Source organism: Apus apus, chromosome 2 (assembly GCF_020740795.1).
Source record: "Apus apus isolate bApuApu2 chromosome 2, bApuApu2.pri.cur, whole genome shotgun sequence".
Classification (NCBI taxonomy): Eukaryota; Metazoa; Chordata; class Aves; order Apodiformes; family Apodidae; genus Apus; species Apus apus.
Window position 1 is genome coordinate 132,098,150 of NC_067283.1, and position 15,632 is coordinate 132,113,781.

At 40.3% G+C, this 15,632-nt stretch overlaps 1 protein-coding gene across 3 annotated transcripts in view; it reads right to left on the reverse strand.

Moving 5' to 3' along the window:
- The window catches only part of TRIQK (triple QxxK/R motif containing), a 64,437-nt gene extending 60,247 nt beyond the window's left edge, over window positions 1-4,190 (reverse strand). For 2 of the 3 annotated variants that reach the window (XR_007888626.1, XM_051610767.1), the window contains exons 1-3: window positions 4,100-4,188; window positions 2,382-2,431; window positions 1,698-1,794 (exon numbers count right to left, since the gene is read on the reverse strand). The gene's annotated coding sequence lies outside the window, so the exon portion shown is untranslated. Of the gene's footprint in view, window positions 1-1,697; window positions 1,795-2,381; window positions 2,432-4,099 lie in introns of all 3 variants that reach the window. The other variant, XM_051610768.1, reaches the window with a different exon arrangement.
- Between the last annotated feature and the right edge of the window lie 11,442 nt (window positions 4,191-15,632).

Below are 15,632 nucleotides of genomic sequence, written 5' to 3' on the forward strand. Positions count from 1 at the left end.
CACATTCAAGTTCTTTCTCTGCTTCTGTAGCAGTACCATTGATGTAATGTGATTATGACAAGACTATCAGTATAATGACTATATCATTATGTGACAGAGTTCCCTCTTAAATGGCAAACACGTTAGTTTTTTGTTAACTCTTTCCTTCTTATCTCCTTTCCAAAGGGAAAAAAAATTACTGGCTTACTCTGCGTGTCAAAAAATACTTCAGCACTAAAACTTATTATTAAAGTGCTGTAACATAAATTGTGTTTCTTCATCTCCTCTACCAACGACACTATGATGTTTATGTTGTGCATAATACTGCAATGATATATGAGATCATCAGCTCAGTTACTAGAAACAGTTTCATTGTGCCTGTGATTGATAAACCATGGAAGTATTAAAACATTAAAAATGTTAATCTTTGTAATAATCTCCTGAAAAGTTTTTGTATTAATTTAAACCATCTATCATTTTAATATTTAATCATTGCAGACTTCATTTGAAATGAGAATAGCCATTCACTGAAAAGCACTTCATTTTTTATATTAAAAAATGATCAGTTGTATTCTGCAAATTCTGTAAATCTCTTCACATTTTTTCCTCAATAAGAAGTAAACCTGCAAGCAAAGGAAATAATCTACAAGAGCAGAAAAAACTGAAGCAGAATCTGTGTCAGAAGAAATACACTTTTGCAGTTCTGTTTCCCAGGAGTAACTGTGTATTGCAACAGTAGTATCATAAGAGAGTCTGAGGGTTGAGGGAAATTGTAAATGAAAATCATTAGCTTCTTTGTCCACACCTCACAACCATCTGTGTTTCCTTCTCTTCAGGTATTTCATAACACATAACAATTAACTTTCAAAGGACTTAATAGATGCCTTGACTCTCTTAACATATAACCTCATTTTGTAACATTAACCTACTTTAGCAACATATAAAGATTTTCCAAAGTATCCTATCCTCATCCATAATTCACAGCTTGTATTGCCTAATGACAAATTTAGATTAGTGAAGAAATATGTCAAAGGAAAACAAAACTAAGATCTTCCTACTTATGAGAAAATCTCATGGAAACTCTAAAATTTGAATTGTGATTAATTATGAGTAATATTGATGGTATTTGTTTGGTTTCTTTTGAAATATTTTAAACAGTAGCAAAGAAACAAAACTAATTCATTGTATCAAGAAAAAAAAACTTAATAGAAAAAAACAAACAAGGGGAAAGTCTTCATTACACTGCAAAAAAACCCCTCTCATTTTCTATGTGGAGTCCACTAAAATAGGATGCTTCCTGGAGGTACTGCCATAAAGTGCACTGAGCCTAAGTTGTCCTTTAAGACTGAACTGCAGGATTTAACTGCAATAGTTCAACAAAGTAAATCCTAGACATACACCACACAGTATCACAGGTTAATATATTAGCTTTCATGACTAGTCTTCATTCTGTTTGTGACCAAGAGTGAGTTAAAGAGTTTTCCCAGATCAGCCATAAAACTTGCACACAAATTGGCCTCCTTTTCTGAAGAGACTGCAGAGTGTAATGACAAGAATTATGAAGAAATCAGGGAACTGGCAGACGAGTATGTGGAATCTTCCAGTGCATACAAACTTATTCTGTACAGTTCAAGCTTATAAAAACAAAAACACAGTAATTAAGTGCTGTCTTTATTCTTGATTTTGCAAATGGAAGTATGTATCTTGTTGCATATTACCTTTAGCTAAAGTCTGTTTTTAAGGAAAGATGTACGGAAAACTCCTGTTCATTCAATGTGACGCAGTAATTGAATTCTGGAACTCAGCTGCTTGCATCTGAAACAGAAGTGATAGTCTTGTTTTTATGGAACTTAATAGAAACACATATATGTGCTTGTAAGTGTATTGATACAAGATTTAAAGTTAATTATAAGACAAGTTTTGCCAATGCTAACAGAAATCTCTGTTTCAGTAATTTGATTTGAAAAGATCTTTCGTAACCTAGATATTTGAAGAGCTCCCACATCTCTGTTGAAACAATGGAGTATTTTCTATATTGCTTCTGTAGATACAATATATTATTTTAGACAGACTAAGAAGTCAAGTGTAGAATACTGTTGTAATCTCTACTTGGTTAAATTAATAAACTAAATGTACTAAATGTTACAGAATGATTTATGTTGAAGGGGACGACTTACGGTAATTTACTTAGGTTCATCTATTCCTGCTCAAACAAGTTCAGGTAGAAGACTACATATAAATTATAAAATTAATTACAAAAAGGATTCACATATTGAAGCAAGAATAACAAGAAAAAGTGAAAATTACACTTTCCTAAAAAATATGTCAACTGTTTGTATCAGTGCGATTAATTTGCTTCAAAGTTAACACTTCTTTGTCTTCTCTAAGCACACGGTACTGACCTGAAGTAGACTTGTACCTTCACAGCTTCCATGAAGACAGAAAACAAGTCCTAGAAGGGTAAATTATACTAATTTATGATTCAACGGAATCATGCCAAAAAAAGCATCTGCCAAATTTTTCCTTAATGAGCAGACAAGTTATTTTCTGAACAACAAAGTTTGCCCCTAGCCTGTTTTCAGCAAGAGGTGAAATGATTCAGTCAAGAAAGACATGTCATATAGCACTCCTTAAGAAATGGCTCAGTTTTCTCCATAGTTGTAGATTTTTTTGTATCCCTTAAAAATCACTTTCTGCAGTTTTCCACTATGGAAGTCACACATCAGTAGCAAAGGCTGGGAAAAAACGAATGTAAATTTAACAACAGGTAGCCTCCCAGTCTCATTAGCTCTTCAGGCACGAGCCTGGTCTCCATTAGCAAAGAACTTCAGCCCTGTACGCCATGTAATTGAATTAGTGTGTGTGAACGTGTGTGTTGTACACACAGCCCAATTATACCATCAACTCTTTTAAAAGGGCTCTCTGGTACTACACTCTGTCCTCATAACCATGTAGGCTGACATAGGGCACACCAGTTCGAGAGCAGCACAAATACATTCGCAGAAGTCCCTACCAACACTTCACTATTAAGAGATTTTGTGGCTTCCATATTTCTGCCTGGGATTTTCTGAGCCTAAGCGTGACCAAGCGCACTCTGCAGAAAACACAGAGGAGTCCACTGTACCCAGAACACATCACGCCTGCAAGGTAAACACAGGCAGCTCAGTAAGCCCGGGTGGTATTATCAGATTTACTGCATGTGCACAGGTGGCTGACCACATACAGCCCCATTACACCAAGCCTGTGCAGTAGCTCCGACACATCCTGGTCTCCCTCGGCCTGGGTGTCAGCCTACATGCAGGAGGACACACACACAGAGCGGTCTGTCCAGTGCCCAAACACCTGAAAACCACACACAGACGAGGTTTCACACACAAACCCAGCCGCACCACACCACACCGGCGGGCAGCACACGCGGAGCTCGGCTCTCGAGGCAAAGCTGCAGTATCCTCACAGCCAGGCATCGCAGGTTCCTGTCAGCTCAGCCAGCCCGACAGCCCCCGGGCCAGGCCTCGAACACAGCCCTCGTCGGGGGGATCCCCCGGTAAAGGGTGTATTTCCCTGCAAATCGGCCAGTCGCTCGCTCGGGAGAGACCCAGCACCGGGGGAGAGAGGACAGACAGCCGAGAGCCGTTTGGAGCTGCGTGAGGCAGGACCGCCAGCCTCGGCCCTGAGCGGAGCCACCGCTCCCGCCTCCCGGGCACGGCGAACGCCGCCGGAGGGGAGGGGAGGGGAGGGGAGGGGAGGGGAGGGGAGAGGAAAGCAACAGCTTTTCCCGCCCACACCCAACATGGCCGCGGCGGCCGCAGGCGCTGACCCCACCGGCCCCTCAGCCACGGCCCGAGGGCGGCACCGGGCGCCCCGATTGGCAGCGCGCCCCGGCCAATGGCGGAGCCGAGCGCTTCCTGCCGGCCAATGGCAGCGCAGCCCCGCGGCGGGCCGCGGCCCGGCCCCGCGCGCCGCCCGTGCCCGCGCGCCCTGCCCGCGGGCCAATGGCGGCGCGGAGGAGCGGCGGGGGCAGCGCGCCCGGCGGCGGTTGCCGTGACAACCGCAGGCCCGGCGGGGCCGGCCGGCCCTGGCGCCCGCGGCCCCTCGCCCACCCCGGGAAGCGGCGCGGTACCTCGGCCGAGCTGCAGAGCTCCGCCTGCTCCCTCCTCTCGCGGCGGGGCGACTTCCTGTGCTGGCGGGGCCGCCGCCGCCTCCTGCCCGAGCGCCCCCGCCGCCCCGCCTCCCGCTCCCGCCCGCCCCGCGGGGCAGCGGCCTGCGCGGGACCGGGGCGCCGAGCCTGGCGCGTGGGGACAGCCCCGGCCCCGCGGCTCCTGCGGTGGCGGGAGCGCAGCCCGGCCCCCGCCCGCCCTCCGCGCCCAGCAGCTGAGTCCGAGGTCACTGCTGGCCCGGGCCCTGGCGCCTCCTGCCTCGGCCCTGCCCCGCTGCCTGCCCCGCGCGGGTATCTGGCTGGTTCTTCGGAGGAGATGCTTTGAGGGAGGCTGAAAGTTCCGGCCTGGGTTATTTCAGCATCCCCCCCTTGACACCCTCTGATCATTTAGCACTCTTGCTTACTTGCATCAGAAATACTGCTCTAGGCATTGAGGGTGAAAAGCAATTAGCCACCCTCACAGCGTCATCATCACAAGCCCACTTCTGTGGGAACTTACTTTTAACATCCTAAAAACATAACACATGGGAAATTATTAACCCTGTCATGTAATTTTTCATCACCTTGAGATCATGCTAGGTCCTTTGCAACGTCATTCATTTACTTTGGTGCAAGAAGTAAGCCACTGACTCTTGGAACAGCTGACTGATTAGTATTGCAAGTGCATGCTTTGCTTCCTGCAAAATGGCAGTTGATAACCAAGTGTAACACTCCCGTGTAAGGGAAGATACACAAAAGAGAAATATTTGCATTTGTTTAACTCTGCAGCTTAGGAAGTGAAAGCCGTACCCAGCTGAACTTTCCCATCTTTCTAGATGACGTGCATACAGAGTGGAGAACGAGCCCACAGAAAAGTTGATTAATTGGAGTTTCTTTCTGGCATGTGTACCAAACCACAGGGTTTTCTCCAGTCATTTCTTTAGCAAGCTGACTGGATGGCTGAAATGGAACAGCTTTCTTAGAAATATAGCTTGTCCTAATTCCAAGTGATGAGACACAGAACTTTTTTTGGTACCTTTTCTTACAAGAAATCTCCCACTAAGGGTATTTGACCTGTCTCCTAAAGGTGTGCATACACAAGGGATAAAATCACCAACTATGTAACTGTAACTAAAATGTGTATCAATCAGAGAGGAATAACTGGTACCTTTTCTTGATCTTGCCCACCTATCAGTGTGGTGCCATATCTTACACATATGAATTTTAAAATCCAAGTGTTTTTTAAATATACATGGTTTTCTTTTATCACACAAAACTTTGAAGAACATGTATTAGCTGTTGTTTTCAGTGACTGTCTTTCCCTAGTCTTCCTCTTTTTGTTTCTTCACAAGGTCTTCAGCTTACTCTGACCATTTTACAAGAATCTGTCCCTTTTTGTTCTCATTCTATGCAGCAGTTTTTAGCTTTCTGATTTAAAAAATTTTGAACAGAAGTGAAATCTACTGAAAATGGACTTAATATTTATCTTTTGTTCCTGGAAGCAGTCCCCAAGTTTTTAGAATTCAGTAGGTAAAATGTTGGAATATTATGCTCAACATCTTTATTTCAAGTTGACAACACAGATTAAATTAACAGACAGAAAACTAACTCCCCAAAATGCAACAACTTGTCTACTGTCTAAACAGATGTCTCCTCATGTATGTCAAACAACCAGGTTAAGCTCAAAGATGTGAAATAATGTTCTTAATTATTTTTGTTCCGTTCATTTTGCTGTCATTATGAGTAAGAGTTTTGCCCCATCTCTCACCCAGGACCGTAGCCTGGATGTTGCCAATAAAACAGCTATTTAATTGGTGATAATATTCAGGCTACCAGTAAATCTTTCAAGGTAATACCTTCCTCCAGAACTTCTAAAAGGTACAGTATTCCCTGTCCAGCCACAAAGCTAAAACTCTCTTTATGCCCCTGTCACTTCCAACAATGTCATTTCTGGTGGCTTTGACAGGTACAGTCTTGCTCTGCTCATATCCAAGCAGATCTGCTGCTGAAAGAAATAATCCTCTTAGCTCATCCCTTTTCCCTTGTTACTTTCCACTTTCCATCTCTGCAGTGTCTCCCATCTCTATGCCAGCTCTATATGCATTTTGCTTTCATTTGGATATCCTTTGTTCCTATCCTGTCTTGTTTTCACTTAGCTTTAATGTGTTACTTCTTGCCTCTGACTAACCTAAGATACTGGCTTCCACTACGCTTTTATTCATGTTTTGTTTTAAAAGAACCCTGTCATGCTTTCCCCCATGTAACACTATAACTGAAATTCATCCAAAAACACAAGTATGGCTGGATAGCTTCTGGAGCTTGAGGCCACTGGTATGCTCAGCCTCCTCTTATCGTGCTTCTCCCGTACTTATGATTTCTGTTCCCTAGTTCATGTCATCTCTTACATTTCAGTTGCAATCACTTCCTCTTGCTTTTTTCTTGGTTAATTTTAGAACCACGTTCCCTAAAATCAGACATTCTTAAAATCTCTGCAGCACAGCCCATCATGGGCAGCTACCCTTACCCCTTCTCCCTTCAGGGAGATGGAGCCAATCCTCTCTCCTTCCAGCCTTCTAGATTAACATCTCAATGCAGTGTCAGTCATGATAGATGGTGCATTTTGTGACACAGACAGCCTGCCATTAGAACAAACTCATTTCACTGAAGAGCTGTCTGATGGTAATGACTTACAGTCACAGGCTGACCTAGGCTGGCTCAAGTCAGTGTGCTGGTGGTGAAAGGCTCCATATTCCATTGCCAGTACTCTGAGCCATCAAGTCTGCTGCATCCCACCCCTACTTAATCTGTATTGATAGACTTGGTAGCATTTTCCTAACTGCTATCATCCATACAGATGTCTGCCATCATTTTGTTCATACAGTCAATCAATACTGCATTAAATGTTACCTTCAGTTTACCCTTAATTGTCTAAAGTAGATGTGGTTTTTTCATTATTTATACGTCTATTCCATTAAATTATGCATTCCAGATTAAAAGAATAAAATACTTGTTTACATTATTATTATTGCTCTGGCATCAACTTTTGGATTTCTGTGTAAAGAAATTAATCTCCTATCAGAGGGGGAAATGGGGATTGACAAGCACTAGCTTCTGTTGCCTCTGGGACATAATTATGCTTGCAAATACAAAACCAGAAAAAATCATAAGCTTAACATAGTAGAGGCTCTTGAAAGTTTCATCTCAGCATGAAGCTATGTTTTAATTATTATTTTTGTCTGCATTGTTCAGATCGACAGTGCACCAACTAGAGTAAGTGCTTATCCTAGTTAATTCTTCATGAGGCTTATGTCACTGGAAGATGCATTTAATTTATTTTCTTTTTCTTTGCTTAAGCCAGCACTGACTAAGTGGTTATCTATAAACATTCAGCAAAGGTTTTACTACTTTAGATCCAGATCCGAAGCCTACTGAGTTAGCTGGAAACTTCAAAGATCTTTGGAAGACAGAGGTAAGCTGTGATTTGTTTGAGGACCTTGCAGAATGAAAATAAACTTTTTTTTTTTTTTGTATTTTACAGTACTAATGAATTTTCTATATGGTAGAGATTGGCAGTTATTATCAACTTGGTTGGATCTTCTAACACCCTCCCACCCCTCAGTAATAATTATATATATATATATATATATACATATATATATATATATGTATCTCCCAATTCCAACTGAAGTTTAATAACATTATAATAGATTATTTCTTTTTTTCTAATAGAATCCTTGGAAATGTGGTTCTATGTAATACACATAGTTCTTACACCTGAACAACCATGCCTCCATATTGTAGGGGTGATTTTAGTATTTACTAATTTAATCAGATAATTATAATTATGCATTTCATAGGCTGATAGAGTTCTCCCTAGTTCCTCTCACAAATAACTTTCATTGTATACTAATAATAAAATATTCCACTAACTCTGGACTTGAACTTATTTTCCTCTCATCCCAGATGTGTCTTAACTGAGTTGTGCTCTGTCCTCCTTTCTGCACTAATATTGGATTAGCTAATACAGAGTTGAACACACCAGTAGGAGTAACAGAGAGCTTTTCCTCTTACACTCGGTTACCCAACAGTAGGTCCTCTTCTAGCAAGTGTGGGACCTGAAAGCTAGTCTTTGTTTTGAATCAAGTAGAAAGAGGGGTTGAAAACAATTCCCACCAGGTGAATACCCTTTCTTCTGGACTGCAAGGTAAAACAGAAGTTTCCTGCTTTCTTCTCCATGAGGAGTCCTGTCCTTGAAAAGCTGTTAGGTGTGATCTGAGAAGTACTACCAGACCAAATGCTATCCTGCCAATGAAACTGGCACGATGATGCAGCAGCTCTCTGAGAGTCGTGTGTGTGAGGGATAACTGAATGTTGGGCTCTGTGTTTATGTGGATGTCACCTAAAGAGCATACCCAGCTGAAGGGACTCAGTAAGAACTCATGAACCTCAATCTGTTTAATGTAACAATGGAAATTTACTGGATGCTTTGATCAACATTTATGAAAAGCTATCTAAGCAATCAAAAACTGATAACAAAGTCCTTAACCTTTCTATACTGTTGGAAATACTATGTTTATAAAGAGCTATTAGCTGGGAGGTCAAGCTAGACAAAGGGAGAAGAGAAATAGGGCATCCACTTTTTATAAGCATTGTACTGGATTCTCCGTTGGCTTAGGGATAGCTGCTTTTTCCTCCTAGAAGACAAGTCCTTTTCCTATCAGGATGTTTCCTGGCTTTGGAGAAGCAATAAGGCAAACTAGAGAGTGATTATCACCCCTTTCAGCACTACACTCTATGCTTCTACTCAGCACAGTACAAATCATAAGTAATTCAGTATTCTGTTTCTTGTTGGTTTTTATTGTGGGTCTCCCTTTTTTATTTGCTGCTTAGTAGACTTCTCCCAATAGTTTAAAAGCCTTATAGTCATTTATACCACTCATATTTGAGTGATTCAGAAACAAAAATTATTAATCTTCATTTCAGGCCCATAAGATAAAGGAGCAGCAGTATCACAATATACAGATGAGGAAGTGAGGCACAGTGAGCAGCTGGGAGGAGCTGGGAAACTACAGACCAGCACATCTGACTTCTGGACTAGGAAAAGCAGTTGAAACTACAGTAACAAATAGAACTGGGTGGATGCCCCATCCATCAGGCAGATACCCCATATTTTTTGTAGGTGAGGGTCTTCCTCCTGCATCTGTTAAAGTTCTTTGACAGTGTCACCTACATAAATGCCTAAGGATGACTGAATAAAATGTAACTGGAGAGGCAAAGGAGCTCAGTTCCTATGGGATAAAAGGAAAGTTACTTCTCTTGTTTAAAGCGTAGACAAAATAAAAATAATAGCTCTTTTCTTTTGTACCAGTGAGAAAGTGAGTTTTTCACAATACTCTGTTTTTGGGATCTGTGCTGTTCAATATAGTCATAAATACTACTCAATACTCAATAGTAAAGCAGTAAGAATTTCTGGTTATAGAAAATAATTAAAAACAATAAAAAGTAAAAATGGCTTCAAAGAATAATAGAAACAAAACACAATATTTGGGGATTGCATTTTTTAAAGGCTGACAAAATCCAGCAATAAGAACTGCACATACACCATGGGAAAAAATAACTATCCATACAAATTATGGACAATAACACCATCATGTGCAAACTTGCTGAGCATATGCTGTGCCCCACAATCCAGAACATTAATGAAGATGTTCAAGTGGACTGTACACAGTATTGACCCCTGGGGTACACTACTGGTTAGTGGTGTCCAGCTGGACTTTATGCCACTGATCACCACCCTTTGGGTCCAGCCATTCATAGTTTTCAACCCTCTGCTCATCCAGCCCATACATCAACAGCTTTCCTATGAGGATCTTATGGGAGACCACGTCAAAGGCCCTACTGAAGTTCAGGCAGAAGATAACCCCGGCTTTCACGTTGTCTAGCAGGGCAGTCATTTCATCATAACAATTTATGAAGTTGGACTTACCCTTGGTGAAGCCATGGTGACTACTCCTGATGATTTTTATGTTCTTAATGTGCCTGGAAATGGTTTTCTGTGTAAGCTGCTCCATCACCTCCCCAAGAATCAAGGTGAGGCTGACTGGACTGTATTTCCCTGGTCCTTCTTTCTTGAAGATAGGAATAAAATGTGCTTTCCTCCAGTCTTCAGGCACTTCTCCCAATCACCATGATCAATGAAATGGAGCATGGCTTCCCGATGACATCTCCCTCAGCACTCATGGGTGCATCCCATTAGGGACGATGGATGTACATATCTCCAGTTTGATTAAGTATTGCCTGACCTGATTCTCTTCCAGCAAGGGTCCATTTTCCTTGTGCCATCCTTCCCCGCTGATCTCTGGGACCTGAGATTCCTGAAGGCCCAGTTTGCTAGTAAAGACTGAGACAAGGGCAACCTTCACTACCTCAGCCTTTACCATGTGATTTTTAAAAAGGGCCCCCATCTCACCAAGTAATGGGACCACATTTCCCCTAGTCTTCCTTTTGTCATCTAAACATACTTGTATATTAGGTTTAGCACGGGCTGCTCTTTGACACTGAGATCATGGCACAGGCCTATTATATTCCCTCCAGCCTTCTTGAACAGCCTGGCTACAAACAGGCTATCTATTAGTAACCATTCCTGCTGGATGGTGACTTTTCTGGAAGTTTGAAACATGTTTGGGGATAGTTTGGGAGAGAGCTAGCTGGCATAGGCCAATGCTGTGCTGGAGACTGTTGTAGCTATTTAGTAGCACTGGTGGTCAAATGCAAGTGTCCAGGATCAGAGTTCAACACACCGCTATAGTAAGCTGTTACGTTCAAGAGAGAACTCCTAGAGTCATTGTAGACAGCTCTTTGAACATATTAGCTCAGTACTTATCACAGGTCAAAAGAGCAAAATAGAATAATCGGAGTTGTTTAGAAAAGAGCAGAGAATCAAACAGAAATCCTAGTTATGCAACAACGTGTTTGTATCTTGAATATTGCACCTTGTCACCTTGTCTCAGGAAAGACACATAAAAGCAGAAAACATGCAGAGATGGGTAACAAGGATTATCAGATTTGGCTACTGTACAAGAGAAGATTAAACTGATAGAAGCTTTTCATCCTGGAAAGAGATAACATGAAAAAGGGACACAAAGTCATTGCTTGCAGAGAGCATGCAAATAAGGAGCAATTATTTGCTGTTTCCCAAAATTAAAAAAATAAGAGGACTCTAAATGAAAAAATTAAGCAGCTGATTTAAAACAGAAGTCCTTGCTGAACCATGGACCTGCTTTCTTGCTTTGCCTTCTCAGGGATGGTCAGCTGACCCAGTTATCTCCCCCTGCTCTGCCCAGCATGTACAGATCCTGTGGGTTTGGGTCCTGCTGATGAGGGCAATGCCTGCCTCACAGCTTCCAGAAGCTCCTGGACAACCTGCCTTGTGAAGAAGCCCTGCTTTTGCTCCTTCCTGAGTTGTAAAGTTGTAATTTAGCCAGAAATTCCGTACCCGACTGTATGGTAAAACTCTATCCATGTAGATTTGCATCTCAAGTGGATAAATATGACCTTTATCATTTTTTTAAAAAAAGATTTTGTAATATTCTAAGGTTACTATCATCAGAATAGCATTTATTTTACATTTAGTTAAGGCTACTTAGAAATATTTCTTCTCAGTTAATGTTTTGGGGGTTTTTTTGTGGGGTTTTTTTGTTTGTTTTTTTTTTGTTTGTTTGTTTGTTTTTTGTTTGTTTGTTTGTTTTTTGTTTTTTTTTTAATGTGACCAGTGCTAGAATTTTATATGTTTAATATTTTTTATCAGTGGGTGACAAGAATATTCAATTAAATTATTACATGATTCAAACCAAAGTATAGCTTCTGCAGAGTTTTGTCTCACTCACCATGACAGGTTACATGTATTTCAGAGAAAGGATAATTTGTTGTGTATGCCTATATAGCAGTGCCTATATTCCGCAGACCCATAGTTCAGTCAGTAGAGGAGGTTAGATGATCTGCTGTCAGAGTCTGTATATCCTGCACTATTAAAACTTGCTTGATTACTGTGCTGAGGTTTGCTGAGCATAGGAACATGAGAGCACTGTACACTCTGAAAACAAGTTATGGAAACCCAGAGATGGAGAATCAATCATATTTCTGCTGCAGCTTGTTCCCACAATTAATCACCTTTGTAGTTAAGATCAAAAAAGCAATAAATAACAACCAAAGAAAGTTGTTCTAAATTTCTCATTTGTTTCCTTCTTTCTGTCTTTTTGAAAGAAGCCTTCAGTATCTTTTCACTGAGAAGGTGCTTATATACTGTAATCAAGACACTGTCTAACCCTCCTTTTAATAAACTCTACTTAGTGTACTTATTTGGGAACTTTTAGTGAGATTTCTTACTGTTAGGAATTTCTTTCAGCTCTTAAATAATTTTTACAGCTGTCTGCTGTGGTCTATCTAATTTTTCAAAGTGCTTTTAAAAATACAGATGATAGAAGTGCACAAGTTGTTCCAAAAATGATCCCATCACTGACAAATTCAGAATTAATCATGTAATTAACACCGACCACTACTTTTTCAGATGGTTTGATGTCCAACAACTGAGTATATGCTTTGTTAAAACTTTGTTTTGGCAAACTGCATTGAGTGGTTTGGAATCAGTGACCATAATGGTTTCAAATAATTGCTTTTCAGCGTAAAGCCTCCTTTATAGGTATCACTTGTAGTTCTTTGGCTTCACTAAAAACTGTTTTAAAGGTTCCAGATTAGCAAGAGATTCTTGTAACTTTGTATAAATTTAGTCTTCAGTGTTACTAACTACCTGCCAACCTTTCTGTTCCCATTTTTTATCAAAATGAATTTAGACTTCTGGATGGAGCTTTGGCAAACATCTTAATGCATGTGTGGTCTGCTGTCAATCCCTGCAAAACCTCAGTAGAAGTGTAACTTCAAAAATAGCTACTTTTTTGGTTCACCATCTATTTCTTAATGTCTTTATGTGTGCTATATTGTTTTACTATTAGGAAAGTCATGCTTTGCCATTTCTTCCCACAGACACAAGTGGACTGCCAAAATGTCCTAATTAGCTGAATAACAAATTTGCCAGTAAAAAGCAGGTCTTTTAGTTTGACAGCCTTTGCCTGATGGATGGGATGTGTCATGGCTACAGGCCACTGAAATGGGAGAGTGAGCTCCAGGCTGTCCTCCGGGCCATGTTTGCTGCCCATCTTTTATTGCTGTCAGGAGGGAAGACGGGGGTGGCTCCCTTGCCATGTGGCTGGCATGCTATGCCCCCCCAAACACCTTTTCCCTTTGGTAATGATTGACACCAGACAGAAGGATCTTTCCTAGAAAGATACTGGCATCACCTGCTAGGAAAAGCAGATGGGATTTTTACACAGCCTGAATTCCAGGGTAATGTGGATGCTTTCTCTGTCAGCACTTCAACCCACTCAAGTAAAGACATAACCTGTATTTCCTGGCTGGCCACGAGTCCAAAGATGTAAGATAATTAGTTCCTTAATTCCCCTTGACTGCAATACAGCTTTGTGAGTTTCATTCTCTCCTATAGAAGTTCTATTTAAATGTTATCAGACCCAGAGTTTGGATGCATAATCTTAAACTCATAATGAGGGACAGCACTCATGGAGAGCATCCATGTTCTCCTCCTTGTTTTGCAGGGTGGAATAAAAGCAGAGCAGTAACAAGCTGGAACTCCTCAAACCTTACAAATAATTGCCAAGTGCTGCTCCAGTTAACGGAGAAAATACTGAGCCAGAATGATGCAGCTTTATGCGGGAATGTTTTATCCTAGCTGCTGCGTATCATGGTTCTTCTTGATGCTGTCCTACTTTCATGGCTGCATGGATTCGATTTTAATTTTTTAAACTGAGATTTACATCAGAATTATGTCAATAAAAGCTAGAATTACCTAAAAAGGTTATTTTCAGTGTTAGTATAGCCAACATGAGCCATCTTTTCATTTTCATCTGGTGAGAGCATCCACTGACTCAATATCTTTACTCCAATAAAGTATTTACCCAAATGAGGGGCAGCCAGATCTGACTGGAATTACTTCGACACATTTTGTAAATATATCACTTCTAATACTGGTAATGATATGTAGAACTATGCACCATATACATTTGCACCAAAAATATATTATTTGCCTGAAAAATTCTGAAAATGAGCTTTGTGTAACACTGAGATACCCTGCAACAATAAAACAGTGTACACAGTTTTAAAAGGGGGTTATTAATTTCCAAGGAGCTGTGAAAAAATGTCAACACAGGTTTAGGATAAGATATAAAAAAATACCCAGTGTCATATTAAGGAGCTGTTTCTTCAGCTTCATGTGTAAAAAGACTCAAGTAGCTGGAAATAACTGGAACATCCTTGGTTCAAGCTCAGCCTGTATTTATAAATAAAAAGCAGGTTTCTCAAAAGATCAGGAATTAGGTTTAACTTTCTACTGGGAAATCTGTTTCAGGATAATTGAATTCTGTAGTGACAAAGAGGAAGTACATGCAAATAATTAATTAGCAATAATTCAGCGTGGAGAATTAATACTTATCCTACATAACAAGGCAAAAGGTAGCATAGCAAAAAACCACTACTATTCCTAGTTATGAGTATTTCATACATATTTTTCTTTCATCTGGTATTTAATATCTTCTTTCTTACTGAAAATATTATTAATTAATGCAAAAATCCTCATTCTGCATACATTTATGTATATGCTTTATATTATACAATCCAGTTCTAAGTTAAGAAAAGTTCTAGCTCATAGGGACTTCAGTTCTCAAACACTTCATTTAAAAATCAGCTTAAAATGAAAACATTTTTTTTCCTACTTAACAGACTGTGTATTTTTTATGTTAGCACAATAAATAATAAATTAATGTGACAGGAGGTAGGATAAATGTGAAGACTGAAAGGCTGCATTTACAACTCTAATGGGTTTTGAGAAAAATCTGATCAAAGGCATTTTATGAACAGAAATTTTCTATTTCCCTTTTGGGATAAATTGTCTTTACTGTGTGAAGAGAAGTACTACAGGGAGCAGGGAATCTTGTTTTGCAATCTGTTTTCCTAGAATGAGTGCTTTACTTCTGCAGTTTCATAGCCGTTACTCTTTTTCCAGCACTAATCATGCAAGTGATGTCATAAAAAGTAACTTTTATAAGTTTTAATCACGTATATTTCAAATCTCAAATAGGCTGTTCAGAAAATACACTGTTTAGAAGACCCTATTATACCATGCAGCAGTGTGTGATGAGGAGATGCTACATTTATTTTAGGAGAGAAAGAAATCTGTATTTCATTTGTTACACTGCTAACTTCACTTTAGGTAATTGCATTCAGCTTTATTATTGCCCAGAGCAATAACTGATTGTTAGTTATTGAAGTCTGAAATGATTTTCTCATTTCCCAGGGGAATCTGGAGATTTACATGGTGCACAGCAGTAACTAATAGATATAATCTGGTCATAATGTAGCCCTATAATGTGTTATTTACTTGTTGAGAACACTG